General features: G+C 38.6%; 1 long non-coding RNA gene across 1 annotated transcript; it reads left to right on the top strand.

The window, feature by feature from the left end:
• Nucleotides 1–11999: 11999 nt before the first annotated feature.
• LOC147350341 (uncharacterized) lies at nucleotides 12000–13275 on the top strand. Its single transcript, XR_015149255.1, has 3 exons — nucleotides 12000–12260; nucleotides 12346–12473; nucleotides 12926–13275. It is a non-coding gene; the product is annotated as an uncharacterized LOC147350341 (long non-coding RNA).
• Nucleotides 13276–18968: the final 5693 nt, after the last annotated feature.

The raw sequence follows: 18968 nt of genomic DNA, 5'->3' as shown, positions 1-18968 counted from the left end.
TCTTCTACTTCATTGAGAAATTTCATTAATCAGAAGAATTTTTCTCAAATCCTCCTACACTATTGGTGAGAAGGTAAATTGGTATAGCCACTATGGAGAACAGAATGGAGGTTTCTTTCAGTCCAGTTCAGTCGTTCAGTTGTGTCTGACTCTTTGCGGCTCCACGGACTGCCTCACGCCAGGCTTCCCTGTCCATTACCAATTCCTGGAGTTTACTCAAACTCACATCCATTGAGTCAGTGATGCCATCCAACCATCTCATCCTCTGTCATGCCCTTCTCCTCCTGCCTTCAATCTTTCCCAGGATCAGGGTTTTTTCAAATGAGTCACTACTTTGCATCAGTGCCCAAAGTGTTATAGTTGCAGCTTCAGCATCAGTCCTTCCAATGAATATTCAGGACTGATTTCCTTTAGGATGGACTGGTTGGATCTCCTTGCAGTCCAAGGGACTCTCAAGAGTCTTCTCCAACACCACAGTTCAAAAGCATCAATTCTTTGGCTCTCAGTTTTCTTTATAGTCCAACTCTCGCATCCATAGGATGATCTCTGTTTGTTTCCAAGGCAAACCATTCAATATTATAGTAATACAAGTCTATGCCCCCACCAGTAATGCTGAAGAAGCTGAAGTTGAACAGTCTATGAAGACCTACAAGACCTTCTAGAACTAACACCCAAAAAAGATATCCTTTTCATTATAGGGGACTAGAATGCAAAAGTAGGAATTCAATACATAACTGGATTAAGATGCAAATTTGGCCTTGAAGTACAAAACGAAGCAGGTCAAAGGCTAACAGAGTTTTGCCAAGAGAATGCAAACTTCTCTAGGCACTGGTCATAGCAAATACCCTCTTCCAACAACACAAGAGAAGACTCTACACATAGACATCACCAGATGGTCAATACTGAAATCAGACTGATTATATTCTTTGCAGCCAAAGATGAAAAAGCTCTGTACAGTCAGCAAAAACAAGACTGGCAGCTGACTGTGGCTCAGATCTTGAACTCCTTATTGCCAAATTCAGACTGAAATTGAAGAAAGTAGGGAAAACCAATGGACCATTCAGGTATGACCTAAATCAAATCCCTTATGATTATACAGTGGAGATAATAAATAGATTCAAGGGATTAGATTTGATAGAGTGCCTGAAGAACTATGGACGGAGGTTCATGACATTGTACAGGAGACAGGGATCAAGACCATCCCCAAGAAAAAGAAATGCCCCAAGATTCAAAATAGTTGTCTGAGGAGGCCTTACAAATAGCTGAGAAAAGAAGAGAAGCTAAAGGCAAAGGAGAAAAGGAAAGATACCCATTTGAATGGAGGTTTCTTAAAAAACTAAAAATAGAATTACCATATGACCCAGAAATCCCACTACTGGGCTTATACCCAGAGGAAAGAATAATTAAAAAAAATATATGCACCCCAATGTTCATTGCAGCACTGTTTTCAATAGTCAAGACACGGAAGTAAGCTAAATGTCCATCAACAGAGGAATAGATTTAAAAAGATGTTATATATATATATATATATATATATATATATATAATTGAATATTGTTGTTTAGTCACTAAGTTGTGTCTGACTCTTGCAACCCCATGGACTGTAGCCTGCTAGGCTCCACTATCCATGGGATTTTCCAGACAATAACACTGGTGTGGGTTGCCATGTCCTTCTCAAAGGGATCTTCCCAACCCAGGGATCAAACCCACATGTCCTGCATTGGCAGGTGGATTCTTTACCACTGAGCCACCACAGAAGCCCACATATATACAATGGAGTATTACTCAATAAAAAAGAACAAAATACTGCCATTTGCAGTAACACAGATGTACCTAGAGATTGTCATACTGAATGAAGTGAGTCAGACACAGAAAGACAAATACATGATATTGCTTATATATAGAATCTAAAAAAGAAGAGTTCCAATGAACTTATTTACAAAAAGAAGTAGTCATGGATGTAGAAAACAAATTTATAGTTAAAAGTGGGTAAAGGGCAAGGGGGATAAACTGTGAGATCTGGATAAAATAGGTAACAATTCTAATGAGATAAAATAGGTAACAATCCTGCTGTATAGCACAGGGAACTCTACTCAGTACTCTGTAATGACCTATATGGGAAAACAATCTTAAAAGAAAAAAAGAGATATATATGTACAACTGATTCACTTTACTATACACCTGAAACTAACACATTGCAAGTCAACTATATGCCAATAAAATTTTTTTAATTAAAAATAAATTGTTAATTTCAATATTTGTTATGATATTTTCTTTCCGATGGCAGTGAAGTGTCTTGTCCTAACAAAAATTAGAATAGTGTGATAGTTTAAAATATCTTGAGGAAGGACATTCTCTTTCTAATTTGCATGAAAGCAATATATTACCTTTTTTTATACAACATTTATTGAAAATAAGATAACGAGTTTTTGTATGTCACAAACATTTTGTAACAGTTTTAAATTGTCTTTTGAGCTGGTTTAAATTCTTTTTCAGTGCAGAAAATTTTTTAAAATATTTTGTGTCATCAAGTTTATTATGTTTTTCTTTTATCATCTGTGTTTATATCCTGCTTAAAGAGCCCTTCCCAATGATATTAGAAACATAGGGATTTTCATATACTAATTATGTAATCATCCTTGTTATTGAATTATTTCTAAACTTTTTTCAAACACCTGTTGAAATAATTTGTTTTTTGTCCATCTTGGATGGATAAATGTGATGATTAATAAAAAATAAATAAAATAAAATTTACAAGTTTTGGGGAAAAAATAAAAAGAAGAACTCTTTTCCAGACACCCATCAGCGTTTCACTGACCAGAAGCTGCACCTACATACTCCGCCTTCCCTTGGTTATCATGGATGAACTATTCCCACTCCTATCTAAACCTGATCCCTCAACTTGTGCACTAAATCCCATCCCATCCTGAACCACCTTCCTGAGAACATTGCCCCGTTAATTCTGTCTCATCTGCACCATAAATCTTTCACTATTTCCTGGAACATTCTCCTCAGTTCACAAACATGCTGCCTTTTTTCCCATTTTGAAAAACAACACTGGATGGTTCCATGGTGACTCAACGGTAAAGAATCCTCCTGCCAATGCGGGAGACACGGGCTCCATCCCTGGATGGGGAAGATCCCACATGCCACAAAGCAGCTAAGTCTGTGCACCACAACCATTGAGCCTGCGCTCTGGAACCCGGGCGCCCCAACTACTGAAGCCCGCATGCCCTAGATCGTGTTCCTCAACAGAAGAAGCCACTGCAATGAGAAGCCTACTCACTGAAACTACAGAGTAGGCCCCACTTACTGCAACTAGAGAAAAGCCCAGACAGCAACGAAGACCCAGCACAGCCAAAATTAATTAATTAAAAAAAAACAAAACACTTTTCTTGACTCAATTTATCCCACCAACTACTGACATGCTGCTGCTAAGTCACTTCAGTCATGTCTGACTCTGTGTGACCCCATAGATGGCAGCCCACCAGGCTCCCCTGTCCCTGGGATTCTCCACGCAAGAATACTGGAGTGGGTTGCCATTTCCTTCTCCAATGCGTGAAAGTGAAGTCGCTCAGTCGTATCCGACTCTTAGTGACCCCATGGACTGCATCCTACCAGGCTCCTCCATCCATGGGATTTTCCAGGCAAGAGTACTGGAGTGGGGTGCCATTGCCTTCTCCGAACTACTGCCATATCTCTTTGCAATAACAATTTTCTAAATAGTTGTCTCCATACATAGTCTACAATTTTATTCTCACTTCAACCCACCCCAGTCATGCTTTGATTCCACTTAAACTGTTCTTTCAAGATCATCAATATCCTCTTGGACAGCAAGGAGATCCAACCAGTCAATCCTAAAAGAAATCAGTCCTGAATATTCATTGGAAGGACTGATGCTGAAGCTGAAACTCCAATCCTTTGGCCACTTGATTCGAAGAACAGATTCATTTGAAAAGACCCTGATGCTGGGAAAGATTGAAGGCAGGAGGAGAAGGGAATGACAGAGAATGACATGGTTGGATGGCATCACCAACTCAATGGACATAAGTTTGAGTAAGCTCCGGGAGTTGGTGATGGACAGGGAAGCCTGGCATGAGGCAGTCCATGGGGTTGCAAAGAGTCAGACACGACTGAGTGACTGAACTGAACTGAATATCCTCTATGTTGCTAAAGCCAGTGATCAATTCTAAGACTTTATGTCATTTGACAAAATTGATTGCTAAGTCCTCAATATAGTTGCTTCACTTGGTTTCCAGGACACCATACTGAACACCTACCATTTCATGTAAATACTCCTTCTCAAACTCCACTTCCTGATTCCTCCTTCTCTCCCAAACTTGTTAATGCTGGAGTGTTCTGGGACTCAATCCTTGGCCTTCCTTTTTCTCCCTCGACAACCTCATTCAGACATATAGCTTTTAAATATCATCTATTTACCAATAGCTCCCAAAACTTTATCTCCAGCTTAGTCTTTTATCATGAATTAAAGATTTATATTTCCACTTAGTACTTGATTTTTCTCATTTGGGTATTTAATAGATATCACCAACTTAAAAATGTCCAAAACTGAATTCTTGATCTCCCCCAAGTCTGTTTAATTACAGCCTTCCCCATTTTAACCAATGGCAACCTTACCCTTCAGTTGTTCAAGCTAAAAACTTTTGAGTTATCCTTAAATCCCTTCTCTCTCTTTGGGACACTAGTTCTGAAACATCTTGGAATATTTCTGAAAAATGATTCTATACTAAGAAGTGACCACAAAGTCCCTCTACATGAGGTTCAGGAACAATCAGTTAAAGACCTAAAAACAGTTCCCAGAAACTGCATTAATGATTTTCAACCATTGGCCCTGGAAGAGGTCCAGAAGAACATAAGGGAAAAAACTGTAGCTATTAGAGAAGCACATGCCCATGGCTTCTCACTGCCATGCCTGAAGGTCATTTTGTGTATCCCTAGTTAGACATCGACAGCATCACTACAATCCTCCTTCAGTCCACTCTTTCCCACCCCAGTAAATTCCTTTGGTTCTGCCTTCAAATTATAGCTATAATAGAACCACTTCTTACTACCTCTATTGCTAGCTCATAGGTCCAAGCTACCATCATCTCTTGCCTAGAATGCTGCTAGAGTCTTTGAACATGACTTCCTTCTTTTGCCTTTGTCCCCTATCATATAATCTCAACACAGTTGCCACAATGGTCCTTTTAAAATATAAGACAATTCATGATACTCCCTTGATCAAAACCTTCCATCAGATGATCAGGCTCCATGACCTCTCCTATCTCACCTGCTATTATTCTTTCTTTCACTCTGCTGTTTTCTTCAACATACCAGGCATTTTCTCACCATAGGGTCTTTGCGCTGTTCCTGCTGCCTGGAATACACTTCCGCACACATATCAACAGGGGTAACTCCCTCCTCTCTTAAGTCTTTGATCAAATGTCACCTTTCAAGGAGGCTTTCCTCGACACACATATCAGTCAATGTCCTGCCAGGAAAACAGAAACCACTGTTTCCTACAGAGGAAATTTAATTCAGGGAATTGTTTACACAGGTGATGGAGTTGCTGAGGAGCCAAACAAGGAGGATTAAGAGGCAACTCAGATATCAGAATCAGCAGGAGTTGCTGTCACCCTTAGGGCTAAGCACCACAGGGAGTAAGTGGTGTGAATAGAATTCCAAAGCTGGGGTGATCCATGGGCTCTGAAGTCCTAGCAAAGGAGGCTGAGCCAGAGCTGGGATCAGGGAGGGAGAGATAATCCAATAGGAACTGGAATAGGATGATGGGAAAAGTGTCAGACATCACCCCACAAGGGGAGAGGGGAAGCCAACAAATACCCAACTTGCCTTCCACTCTGCCAGTACCTCCCATTAATTGAACCCACCTGAAAGTTCGAAGTCAAGAGAACCTGGGAGAGGTTGTTCTTTATGAAATGGCAGAGCAGGGAAGTTAAGGAAAGAATCTAAGAGAAACTGGCAAAAATTCAGCCTACCACCCTACCTAAAATTGCAAAATCCAAAATGCCACATCTACCATACAGTCCCTCTTACCCTGCTCTGTGTTCTTATCTATCAGGATTACTAGTTGGAAGGATCAGAAACCTATTGTGACTTCTGAAAAGCAAAATTGTTGAAGAGTGTGTGTGCTTAGTCCATCAGTCATGTTGGATTCTTTGCAACCTCGTGGACTGTAGCCTGCCGGACTCCTCTGTCCATGGGATTCTCCAGGCAAGAATACAGGAGTAAGTAGCCATTCTGTTCTCCAGGGGATCTTCCCGGCCCAGTGATCAAACTCAGATCTCCTGCATTGCAGGCGGATTCTTTACCGTCTGAGCCACGAGGGAAGCTGTGTTGAAAATGTATTGAGTAGCAAATAGAATTACAGGAGGTCTGGAGAACTGAGCTCAATTAAAAAGGGGGCAATAGCACAGGAAGCTAGGCAGAAAGCGGGACCAAAGCAAAACATGCCACAGAAACTAGCCCACCGAGGACCCTATTATGGCCATGTTAAAAACAGATGCACAGCAGTTTTGTGTATCAGTGGAGACTAGATCCCACTGCTGGAACCATGGCTACTGCTATTTGTGAAAATTGGATGTCACTGCCGTTACTACTGCCTGCCACCTGTCTCCATAATGCTTTCTCCACTACCCTGGGCCCTTGGTATTAATGACTTCCTATCTGGAATCCAGGGCAAATGTGTCTGAATGCCTGAGTCTGAGTCACATACTTATATCCTAGCTGCAAAGGAGGGCTGGGAATGGGAGATATTCTCAGATTTCTTGATGGGAGGCAGTCTGCACAACTCATCAATATTCAGAAAGTGATAATTTCACAAACACACAAAGGAGACTTACATGCTGGGCCAGAAAATAACAAACATTTACAACATCTTTGCATGTATTCAAACAAACTGTAACTTTTCTATCTTGGACTCCCTTTACACTCTTTTATTCTTTCAGAAAAGTCTAATACACCTTCAGGATCCAACTTCAGTTTCTTTTTCTTCATTTTATGCCACCCCTCCCCTACCCTGCAAAGGGTATCCATCAAGCTTTCTTTATACCACCACTTGTACAAATGCCTGGATTCGTATTCAGTCGTTCAGTTGTGTCCAACTCTTTGTGACCCCATGAACTACAGCCTGCCAGTCTCCTCTGTCCATGCAGTTCTCCAGGCAAGAATACTGAAGTGCCTTGCCATTTCCTCCTCCAGGGGATCTTCCCAAATCAGGGATCAAACCCACGTCTCCTGTGTCTCCTGCATTAGCAGGTAGATTCATTATCACTGAGCACAGAAGAAGCCCCTACTATGACACTATTAAAAATTAAAAAGTAAATCTTACATACCTACTATGTGCTGGATAATATGTTTTATAGTTTCATTTAATCATCCCTGCTGCTGCTGCTGCTAAGTCGCTTCAGTTGTGTCCGACTCTGTACGACCCCATAGACGGCAGCCCACCAGGCTCCCCTGTCCCTGGGATTCTCCAGGCAAGAACACTGGAGTGGGTTGCCATTTCCTTCTCCAATGCATGCAAGTGAAAAGTGAAACAGAAGTCGCTCAGTTGTGTCCAACTCTTAGCGACCCCATGGACTGCATCCTACCAGGCTCCTCCATCCATGGGATTTTCCAGGCAAAGAGTACTGGAGCGGGGTGCCATTGTCTTCTCCGTTAATCATCCCTAGAATGTACTAATGTTTTTGCTGTGTTGCACGTGAGAATGTTGCAATTTACAGAGGACAAAGTAACTTGCAAAACATGGATACTGCTAGAAAGTGACAAAAACAAGATATGAAGCCCAGTATTTTAGTCACTAAGTTGTGTCTGACTCTTGCAACCCCGTGGACTACAACCTGCCAGGCTCCTCTGTCCATGGGATTCTCCAGCATGGAGAATCTGAAGTGGGTTGCCATTTCCGTCTCCAGGGGATCTTCCTGACCCAGGGATCGAACCCTGGTCTCTGGCATTGCAGGCAGTCTCCTGCATTGCATGCAGAGTCTTTACCATACCAGAATCTAAGTTTTTAACTATTCAGGAGATATAGTGCTTTTAAAAAGTGTGTGTGTGTGTGTGTGCACATAGAACCAAGAGTGGCAAAATGCTGATAATTGTTGAAGCTGGCTTCAGTGGGAATTTATTATACTTTTCTCATATTAAAAAAATTTAAAACCTGCAAACATACATGTACTACTCAATATTTTTTTCTGGAGTATTCTATTTTTTTTTTACTTCCTCATTTGGCTGCGTCGGCCCGCTTCTTAGTTCACCATGTAGGACCTTCCGTTGCGTTGCACAGACTCTCTAGTTGCGGCGTGTGTGTTCAGTAGTTGCAACAAGTGAGCTCTGTTGCCCCCGAAGGTGGATGTTCCCTGACCTAGTTCCCTGATCAGGGATCAAACCCTTTTCCCCTGCATTACAAGGTGGATTCCTAACGACTGGACCACCAGGGAAGACATTTTTCTGGAGTATTTTAAAACAAATCTTAGACATTGCATCATACCTTTTGTAGTTGTTGTTGTTCATTGGCTAAGTTGTGTCGGACTCTTTATGATCCCATGAACTGCAACACACCAGGCTTCCCTGTCCTTCACTATCTCCCAGAGTTTGCTCAAGCTCATGTGCATTGAATTGGTGATGCTATCCAACCATTTCATCCTCTGTCGTCCCCTTCTCCTGCCTTCAGTGTTTCCCAGCATTACTCAGCATCAGGGGCTTTTCCAAGGAGTTGGCTCTTTGCATCGGGTGGCCAAAGTATTGGAGCTTCAGCCCTTCCAAAGCATATTCAGGGTTGATTACCTTTAAGATTGTCTGGTTTAATCTTACAGTCCAAGGTACTGTCAAGAGTATTCTCCAGCATCACAGTTTGATTTTACTTATAAATCAACAGAAGCTTATGGAGTTCACACTAGAATCCCACCATTAAAATAATTCAGTTATGGTCAGTTCCTACTTAGTAGTTTTGCTAGTTTTAACTTCCTATGAGAGAAGAATCATATTGGTCCATATTGGGTCAGATCTCTACCCCTGCCAGTCAGCTAGATTGGGTCATCCTACTACATGGACTAGATATGGCTGACTATGACCATCCCTTCAGACTATGACCTCCCTTCAGAAGAGACAAATCCTAAGGAAAGTGTGTGAGCAGGTAGCTATTTCAACTTTTACCTAGGAAATAGAAACTGTATTTTTCTCCTGAACCAATAAAAGAAAATAAAATCTTAAAAATATTATTTGACAATGAACACAACTGGGTTTATTAATCATAAATAAGACTGACTCTAGCAATTTGTGAATCAGATAACATTTATCTCTGGTACCTTTAATTTCCTTGTGTTAGTTAAAATAATGCTGACTCCTTTAACAAATAAACTGTAAATTCTAAGTGCCTCGTCAAAATAAAAGTTTATTTATCACATAACAGTAAAATCAATTGCTCTCCATCAGGTTAGGGACCCAGGCTCCACCCTTCTCAAGGTTCCTGAAGAACTTTGTCTTCAATAAGTGGATGAGAAAAGATACCATGCAGTTGAATGCAGCTACTCAGTGATGCAAATTGATTTCTTGTGGTGCTGAGTTAAGACATTCATCCCTCTGAGCTATTTCACAGTTGCACAACCATGAGTAGATAAATGGTTGTGTTTTAATCTACTAAATTTGGGATTGTTTCACAGCAATAGATAACTACATAATGCAATGACTTCCCCCCACACCCCCCTTAACTAGCCAGCTTTCCAAATGCTGCTAGAGGTAAAGAATCTGCCTGCCAGTGCAGGAGACATAAGAGACACAGGTTTGATCCCTGGGTTGGGAAGATCCCCTGAAGGAGGACACAGCAACCCACTTCAGTATTCTTACCTGGAAAATCCCATGGACAGAGGAACCTGGTGGGCTACAAGTCTATTGGGTTGCAAAGAGTTGATATGATTGAAGTGACTTAGAACTCATTCATCTAGACAGCTACCTTCAAAGTCTAGGTTAGGAAACTACATCTATAATCTGATGTTTACCAGAATGAGTCATATTAATACAGTTAATACTTAAGCAGAAATAAGAGGCGTGAACCATGAATATCCCAGGCAAACAAAAACATATAGTTACCATATAGCCCTTTTTTTCAGTCTTTTTTTTTCCTCTTTCAATGGGTTTAGAAATAGTTGAATTTTCCAGTCCTTTGAGGAACTAAATATCTGGACTCTCTTCATTCCCTTTCATCTCTGTTTGGAAACTGTGATATTCTTTTTTTCTGAGTTCATCAGTTTCCTTGTGATAGCTTGCTGGAAGCACTTATGCTTACTTTTTCCAGTCACTTCCGCTAGTACTACAGATTTGAGGTTATACTAGTCTTTCTCTTGTAATAGGGAAGAACGTTTTATATCCTATTACAAGTTAATCACTAAAGGGATGTTGCGTATAAGCTTGAATTATACCTAATAACCTATGTCTGGGAACCCTGCCTCCCACGTCATGAGCATTAAGCTAAAATACCTTTGTTTAGGATTTCCCAGGTAGTGCTAATAGTAAAGAATCTGCCTGCTAAGGCAGGAGACATAGGAGATCCCTGGGTCAAGAAGATCCCCTGGAGAAAGACATGGCAACCCACTCCAGTATTCTTGCCTGGAGAATCCCATGGACAGAGGAGCCTGGCGGGCTACAGTCCACAGGGTCACAAAGAGTCGGACAGGACTGAAGCGACGTAGCACACACCCACCCGCCTTTGTTTAATTCACAGGAAACATCCTGCCCAGCCCCACCTGAGAATGACTACAGGCAGGAAGAAGTTACCACATCCCCTCCAGAGGCTGACCAGGCCCAGAACTAGAAAATGTTTGAATTCACTTCTTCCCTTTTTAGTATAAATCAGGCTGAGGACTTCCCTGGTGGTCCAGGGCTCGGCACTTCCAATGTAGGGGGCCCAGGGTCAATCCCAGGTCAGGGAGCTAGATCCCACAAGCTGCAACTCAGAGTTCGCATGCTGCAACTGAAGATCTCGAATGCTGCAACTGAAGATCCCACGTGCTGCAGCAAAATTTGAAGAGCCTGTGTGCCTCAACTAAGACCTAGCTCAGCCAAACAAATATTAAACAAACAGTAAGAAGCCTGACTAAGCCTGAATTCTAACTCAGACAAGATGTTTCTTTGGGGCACAAGTCCACCATCTTCTCCATTTGCTCTCTTTCTGAAAAGTCACTATTCCAACAGTTCTCTCAATTTACTGACCTACCGTGCATGTGGGGAGTTGTAGGAACTCGGATTGAGTAACATTTTAAGCTATCATTGGAATGGTAGGTTTCCCCTGAGTTTTCTACTCCCTGGCCTCAGCACTGCTCTTCATCCTTCCCCTAGCTCCTAAAAAAGAAAAAATAAGCTATCATTGGAGACACACAATATGCTTGTTTGTCTCCAAACACATTGTAGGTGTTTGTTTTGCTTCTAGGCGTCATGGGTCTCTGTCTTTCCAGCTTTCAATATCACTTTCCTCACTGCTTGATGCCCAACCACTAAACCAATGTCACAAGTGTGGAGTTGTCATTTTCAGCTGCACTCCACTTCCAGTATGGAATGTGCAATGGCTTAAAAAATAATAAAAGTTTATTTCTCAGTCAAAAGTCCAATGAAAGTGTTCTTGATTGGTGGGAGTTTTACTGTAAGTAAAACTGTAAGTAAAGCAGCACTGTAAGTAGCGTTTCTGGAATTCTTGTGGGTCTGCCCTCTTTATCATAAGTTTTCAAAGTCGGCATGCTCTGAGTCAGGCTGGCAGAGGGAGAAAAGGCATGAAAGAGTACACATGGGAGACTTTTATGGGCCAGGTCTGGTGGTAAAGCACAACCTGTTAAGTAAATACACCCTACAGCTGAAACACAGTCAAATAATTACAGCTAACTGCAAGGAAGGCAGGAATGTGTGGCCTATCTATGTGCCCTAGAGAGAGAAAAAAAAAAGGTGTTTTGTTTGCTTTTACTTGTTTATTTTTGGCTGTTTATTATTTGTGGCACATGGGTTCAGTTGCCTCTCAGGATGTGGGATCTTTAGTTCCCCGACCAAGGATCAAACTCACGACCTCTTCATTGGAAGGTGGATTCTTAATCACTGGACCACCAGGGGAGTTCCCAGAAATAAGTTGTTTTGAAAAGCCAGCCAGTCTCTGCTATCCCGGGTCTCAGAGTGACAAGATATTCATAATTTTCAGTTTTTTACCCTTTAGGAATAAAGGCAGATTTGTGGATTAGCTAAAACACATTGTGCATTGCAGTTTGGTAGGTATTTTCTCTTTGTATTTGAATATGTATGTGGCTGATATTCTTGGAAAAATCCTCTAACCAAATAAAATGCATTATATAGATTTCATTCTTGCAAGGCCAAGAAACTGATCAATTTTGTTATCCGGTCTCCTCTGCTCAGCTCTTCCTTTGGAACAACTGAAAGACGAATCTAGTGTTCTATCTTTCAAATCTTCTTTGAAGTTAAAGGTAATATTTCAATAAACTTTCTTATTGGTCTGCTGGCTAACTGCAGAATTAGACATAATAAGTAACTAGTCAGTATGGAAACAGATATCATCTGGTCCACTTCCTTTAATTTTCAAATGATTATTTTATGTTTATTCTACTGCTATGGGTGCTAGCAGTTAGTAAGCATGAAAAGAATATTCTCAAGAAATGCAAAAAATGTATCAGTGCTGAGCAATTGAGTTGACTAAACAAAATAAAAAGACCTATAAACATTTTTGTATTAAATTTGGTTTTGAAAAATTGTTTTCAACATATGTCACCAGTATTTGTAGAATTTTTTAAAATAGAGATGATAAAAACTGTCAACAGTTTTTCCAAACACTGTTAGGAAAACTCTTAAAATCTAATCATAAGGGAATTTACCAATTTTGTTTGCTGAGTCTTTTTTTATTTTTTTCTCATTGCTCTAGAGTTTCACCAGGACTGAACGTCCATGCAGGCACTAAAGAATTAGGCAAGAAGCGTCAATAGATGATATTACCAGAAGGAATATTAATTTCTGGAAGACAGCAAGATTCCAAAGCTTGCCTTGAAATCATCAGCTTGTCACGTGGCCCAATTGCAACAATTGAGGAAAGCAGGATGGAGCTATCCCATGCCACTAAAAGGCTTAGCATACTAATGGCCCTTTGACACTACCAGCCATTCAGAAATCAGACTTTGTCATGCTCAAGAATAGACCACTCACCCCCAACAGGAAGCACTGGGGAGGCAAACGGGACAGTAATTCCCTGTCAGATAAAACTGAGGCATTGTTTTGGATTCCATCATATGGGAAAGGAATTACCCAGTCATAAATTTAAAATATTCTTTCTCTACCTGTTAGTCACTCCGTATTAGAGTTAAGGATCTATGACAGATTAACAATTTTGAGAATCTAGGTGTTTTTGAACAGGTTATGGAAATCAGGATATGACCACCTGCTATATTTTGATAATCTAAGTATTGCTAGAGATTACACATCCAGCCATCAAAGAGAACAATTAAGCAAGACTCAAATATTTTCTATCTTTTCTTAGCTAGCAGAAGACAGAAGGCGGTGTGAGAAAATAAGCAAAGTAGGGAATGCTCTGCTTTAGAGTTGTTTTTTTCTGTATTTACATAGCTTTAAATGACATAGCTTTAAATGACCTCGCATTAACATGCAACAAAACACTAGAAACGATTCAGTGGAAAGCCAGCGTAAAACCCTAGTAATGGTCCATGGAAACTTGGGGATGGGGAACTCACACATTAACACATCAAAACTAATTTGAAGAGGATTTAATTGATCCGTGGGCTGTCAAAGGAAGACTTCAGCTCTGAAACTACAAGTGGTTGTCTGCTCATTACCTTTTTTCTTTGGGAAAAAAAGAGAGATATAATCTTAGTGTTTTATCTGTTTATATTTATTTATTATTTCCCACATTAACTATGTGTTTAGTACCTTATTTTGCCCAATTATCTTTTGTTTAAATCGGGGAAATATTTATTTCAGAGAGATTATCTCTTGTTCTATGAAAGAGGTAAAAACAGGTTCAAATCAGGGAGACTTCATCAAAGAGAGTTGTAATCCCTATTGTTTCTGTGTATTCTTCCCATCAGTTTAGAGAATGTGATAAATATCTCTTTGAATCAAGCATCGGCTTTTACTTTTCCTGGCTCCAATAATTTAAATGTAATACAAAAATAAGATATTCAGATACAGTAATTTACTACACTGTGTTACTTTGTAATGTAAAAAAACTACTTGTTCTTTTAAAAATGCCACTTTGGTTAGAAGTAGGTTAGTTTTTTTCCTATAATTTTTTATTTTATAACACTAAATGTTTTGAGGGGAAAAGGAAAATAAAATAAGATCATTCTTTGTGATCTAACACATTTCACTGAACCCAAGAAATGAATAATTGCAAAAGAAAAAGAAGCCTTTTAAGGTTTCATTTAACGCTGAAAACCTTCCCAGACTTTGTCAGCAACATTCTCTTGCAAAAAAAAGATATTATTTTAGAGTTTTGAACAGTAACTGGTTTACAACAACAGAATTTATTTTTCTTGATCTCTCAGTTACCCAGATTAATTGTTAAATTGTAATTTGGTTGTCCTGACCTTCTTGCCAAGTTTCCACATGGTTTTAATTTCATCAGTTGGTATCTTTATTACTCCATGCTTCTCTCTTACACTGGATAATTATATTTTTCTTTGTAAAAAGCAGAGTGATAAATAAATTTGGAACTATTAAGTGCTTACTAAAAGTTTTTCTTAAGTTCAAGGATTGTCAGAACAGTTTTCTTAAAGGAGAAAAATATCATGCTTTAAAGGATAACATTATTATCCAGAGGATAAATATGTATTATAAATTTTGTTTTGTTGTCCTGAAAGAGGAGGGAAAAAAAGAAACACTTTAATTTAAAATTAAAATTGACATCGTGAGTGATTTATGAATAGCTGGGGCTTATTCATTTTCTAATAATCATTTGTAAATATTTTAAATTTTACGAAGCATTTGCAGTAAAGGTATAATATTGTCAGAATATCAGAAAGATTATTACATATATGAAGTCTTTTGAAATAAAAACTTTATTTCAGCCTTACCTGATTTTTTGATGTGCTAAAATGAGTACTCAGTAAATACGTCTTACTTTATTACTAGTTCATATTTTACTTTTTTAAATACTGTTTTTGTTTTTAGGACTTGAATGTTAAAGCCAACTGGTAAAATGAACACAATTTTTGAAGTAACGGTAGAAGCCGATATATTCTATGACATTCTCGTCATGTGTTTTCTTTCCTGTTCTGTGATTTCCATCAGGCGCTGAGACAACCTGGGCAAAGTGGAGGCCTTATTTCACAAGGGCAGCTGGTCGGTCAGTGATACTGATTTTAGCAACTGCACACTTTCTAGACTGACTTTCTTCTCTACTGGGGTGAGTTATCCCACCCCCTCAGCCCACCAGTCACTAAAACTGCAAAAAAAACCTGACCAGTTTTTTCATGGAGCATCATTTTTACTCTAGGATAAATACATTTAAACCTCATTTTGCATTAAAGTTATATTATGGATGCAATGCAAAATTCTCATGATTTTTTTATTCAAACATAAGACTTTAATAAAGAAGTTTCAAGATTATGAAGGCTTTCCAGATTTTTATCTCCACAGGTAGGATGTCCAAGTGGAAAAGTGTGAAAAACACTGAATTAACACCCTAAAATGTGCAACCTTTTTGTCTTTTTCCAACTTTATGGTAGTGTGTGTATGTATATACATATATATTGTTATATATGATGAGTTTTCCTCATCCAAATTCTTCAAGCTCTGAAAACCTCAGGACTCTAAAGTCAGGGCTTTTTGAACTAGAGAAGACCTGGAATAGCAGAATAAAATCTATTGAAATCCAAATTGAGTGATGAATGTATAGGGAAGTAATTATGGGTTTTTTTCCTGTTTTTTTCCTTTTATAAAAATGAAGATATTTTTCTACTTCTAAATATATCTGTTTGTTTGGAAAAAACATAGAAAAAGAAAAAGATGGAACCAAAATTTACCTTAGGTCTTATCACCTTGAGACTAATTGTTCATTTAACAAAATATTTATTCAATGCTCACTGTATGGCAGAGACAACTTTCTACCCTCTCTCACACACACACACACAATATTTCACATAAATAAGGACACATCATATATGCTATCTATTATTTGCTTCTTTATAATAAAAAAATACATTGTAGATGACAAATGTCTATATCACCATTGTTGATAGTTGTCTAGCACTTCTCTATGCAGGGCTAGACTGTTACTTGATCACTGTTGGTACGGCCTTTCTCAGTTTCTTATACCTGCACCAATCTCTTGAGACTGAAACTTTCTCAAGTTTACTTCAAAAATGAATGTTTCTGTCATTTAGTGACTTTTTCAACTGAAGAATGCAAAAGGCAGTCCTCGTACACATTTATGAATATATAATATCCATGTATGTATGTCTGTTTGAAATATGCTTGTATGCTCTATCTATATATGGGGGTTTTTTTGCCTTATTTATTTTTAAGTCTGTGCATTTAAAATTATTTCCTCCACAGGTTATGATAAGAAAACAGACATATCTTTACCAGTTCCATTAAATAATAGATTATTTGCAAATTGAGCCTACATAAGTTCCCTGCTGATAACAGAGTCATTTCCTTTGAAAGATGTCCTTTAGAATTGTAACCACTGTCCTGAGAATGAATACACCTAACTGGATCTTAATTTTCGGTATGTTTGCACAACTTCAGCAAGTCTTTCTTGGTTATTCTTGTCCTTTTCTTTGTGCTGCATCTTCTCTTGGAGTTAGTCACCCAAACTGAATTTCCTCTGGGGAAACTGTAAGCACATGTTCTGCATAATCTCTTGAGGTTAAAAGCTTTGAGGATCTTTGTACATAATGGAAGAGGAGAGTCCTTTGACTACAATTGTCTTAATCCTTAAGAGGTTTTGTGTGTCCTGAATGGGGAAGCCATCATTTCTTCTAAGGCTTCCTGAGACAGGAGCTGCAAGATTTTGCTTCTTGGTGATTTTACTGAATAACTCGTTGAATAGACAAAGTTAATTATTACTAAATAAGCATGTGTTAAATAAATTCTCTGTAACCATATTTTAAGATTATTTGGTGCCCTCAGGTTATATCTAATGATATGTGATAACATGTCATAATGAAAAAGATATTTGTCTTATTGAACTAAATGATTTCTTCAGTTGGTGAGGTGAGTTGGACACATTACTTCTAACTGGATTTGGCATATTAAAATTTTTTTTATTGTAGAGGGAATTTTCATGATATTTTACATATAGATAGCCTTTTGCTTAATAATTATTTTGTTATCAGTATTAACAACCATCTATCTTAAATAATAGGAAATTGTTACTTAAAAAATCATAAATTAATTTTATGTTATATATACCTAGATTTAATATAGAATCAAAGGTTTAATATAGAATCAAAGGTTTAATATAGAATCAGTTTCTCCTTTGTTTCTTTGTTTCCAAAAGAAAATAGACTCACATCTCTCCTCCAGTTACTTAACCTGCAGAACTTTGTCAAACATAGTTGGTATATTATGGCAGAAACCAACACAATATTGTAATTATCCTTCAATGAAAAATAAATGAATTAAAAACAAAAACAACAAATGGAAACCCGATGGAGATATAGGATTTCTCTTTCTAGAATACTTTTTAAAAAAGAGAACTTTAGGGACTTGCCTGGTGGTCCAGTGCCTAAGACTCCGTGCTCCCAATTCAGGGGGCCCTATTTCAGTCTCTGTTCAGAGAACTAGATCCCACACAACTAAGACCGGCTTAGCCAAATAAATAATAAATAAAGTAAAAAATAAGTATTTTTTTGAAGAGAGATCTTTGTATTTCCCTAGAGTAGCAGTTTGTTGTTAGCTGACAAAATGAACCAAGTGACTTCCTGGATTCCCTTTAGTCTCATAACGAGGTGATCCTAGCAAGCCATACCAGCTGCATTTATTTCTCTCAGGTTTTTCTCCAGAGATAAACGAACCCTGGCATATTTGGGTGTATAATCACAAATCTCGTAAGTCTGACTTCCAGAATCCATTTTTTGGTGCCTTGCTTTTGCTCCTGAGGTATAGCCAAATAAGGTTTTAAATACTTTAGAAAGTAATTCACAAGTCTTCTATGGCTAGTCATTCATTCCTTCATTGTGAATCGATCCACATTTCATATGATTAAATTGGAAAATAGACTTAAATGGTTATTAAAGTAATACATGTTCATTATAAAATATTTAAAAATTCAAGACAAGTTTAAATAAAAATGTCTATAATGTTACTATCCGGAGATAACTATGACAGGCATTTGATGCATTTTTTTCTATTTTGCATATGTACATGATGTTTATACATATATACATTTGAATCTTCTGTTTGTCCATATTTAAATAAATTTGTCTAGAACAAATTCTTAGATGCCGGATTACTAGATAAGAGTATGAATATTTTTACTGGCTTTAATTCATACTGCTATATCGTTTTGAACAGAGTTGTACCCACTGTCACTTTTCACTTTCATGCATTGAAAAGGAAATGGCAACCCACTCCAGTGTGCTTGCCTGGAGAGTCCCAGGGACGGGGAAGCCTGGTGGGCTGCCGTCTATGGGGTCATACAGAGTCGGACACGACTGAAGCGACTTAGCAGCAGCAGCAGCAGCAGCACCAATTTATAGCCTCACCAGCTGTGGATGTATATATATCCTGTCTCTTTTCCCTGCAATGAATGTTCATTCTATTTAAAGCTTTGCTAGTTTGATAGGTGTAGTAGGACTGAATGGTAGCCTCCCCAAAAGATAAATCTATATCCTAATATGTAGAGTCTGAATATTACCTTACATGGCAAAGGTGGTGATTACGTTAAAGGTTTTGAGAGGAGGTTTTATCCTGGATTATGCAGGGTGGCCTAAAAGCAAACACGTGTG

The sequence above is a fragment of the Bos grunniens genome, chromosome 20 (genome assembly GCF_055505025.1).
Source record: "Bos grunniens cultivar Pamir isolate PY7600 chromosome 20, Bosgru_T2T1.0, whole genome shotgun sequence".
Classification (NCBI taxonomy): domain Eukaryota; kingdom Metazoa; phylum Chordata; class Mammalia; order Artiodactyla; family Bovidae; genus Bos; species Bos grunniens.
The sequence above is the reverse complement of the archived record's forward strand: the minus strand, read 5'-3'. Positions and strand labels throughout refer to the sequence as shown.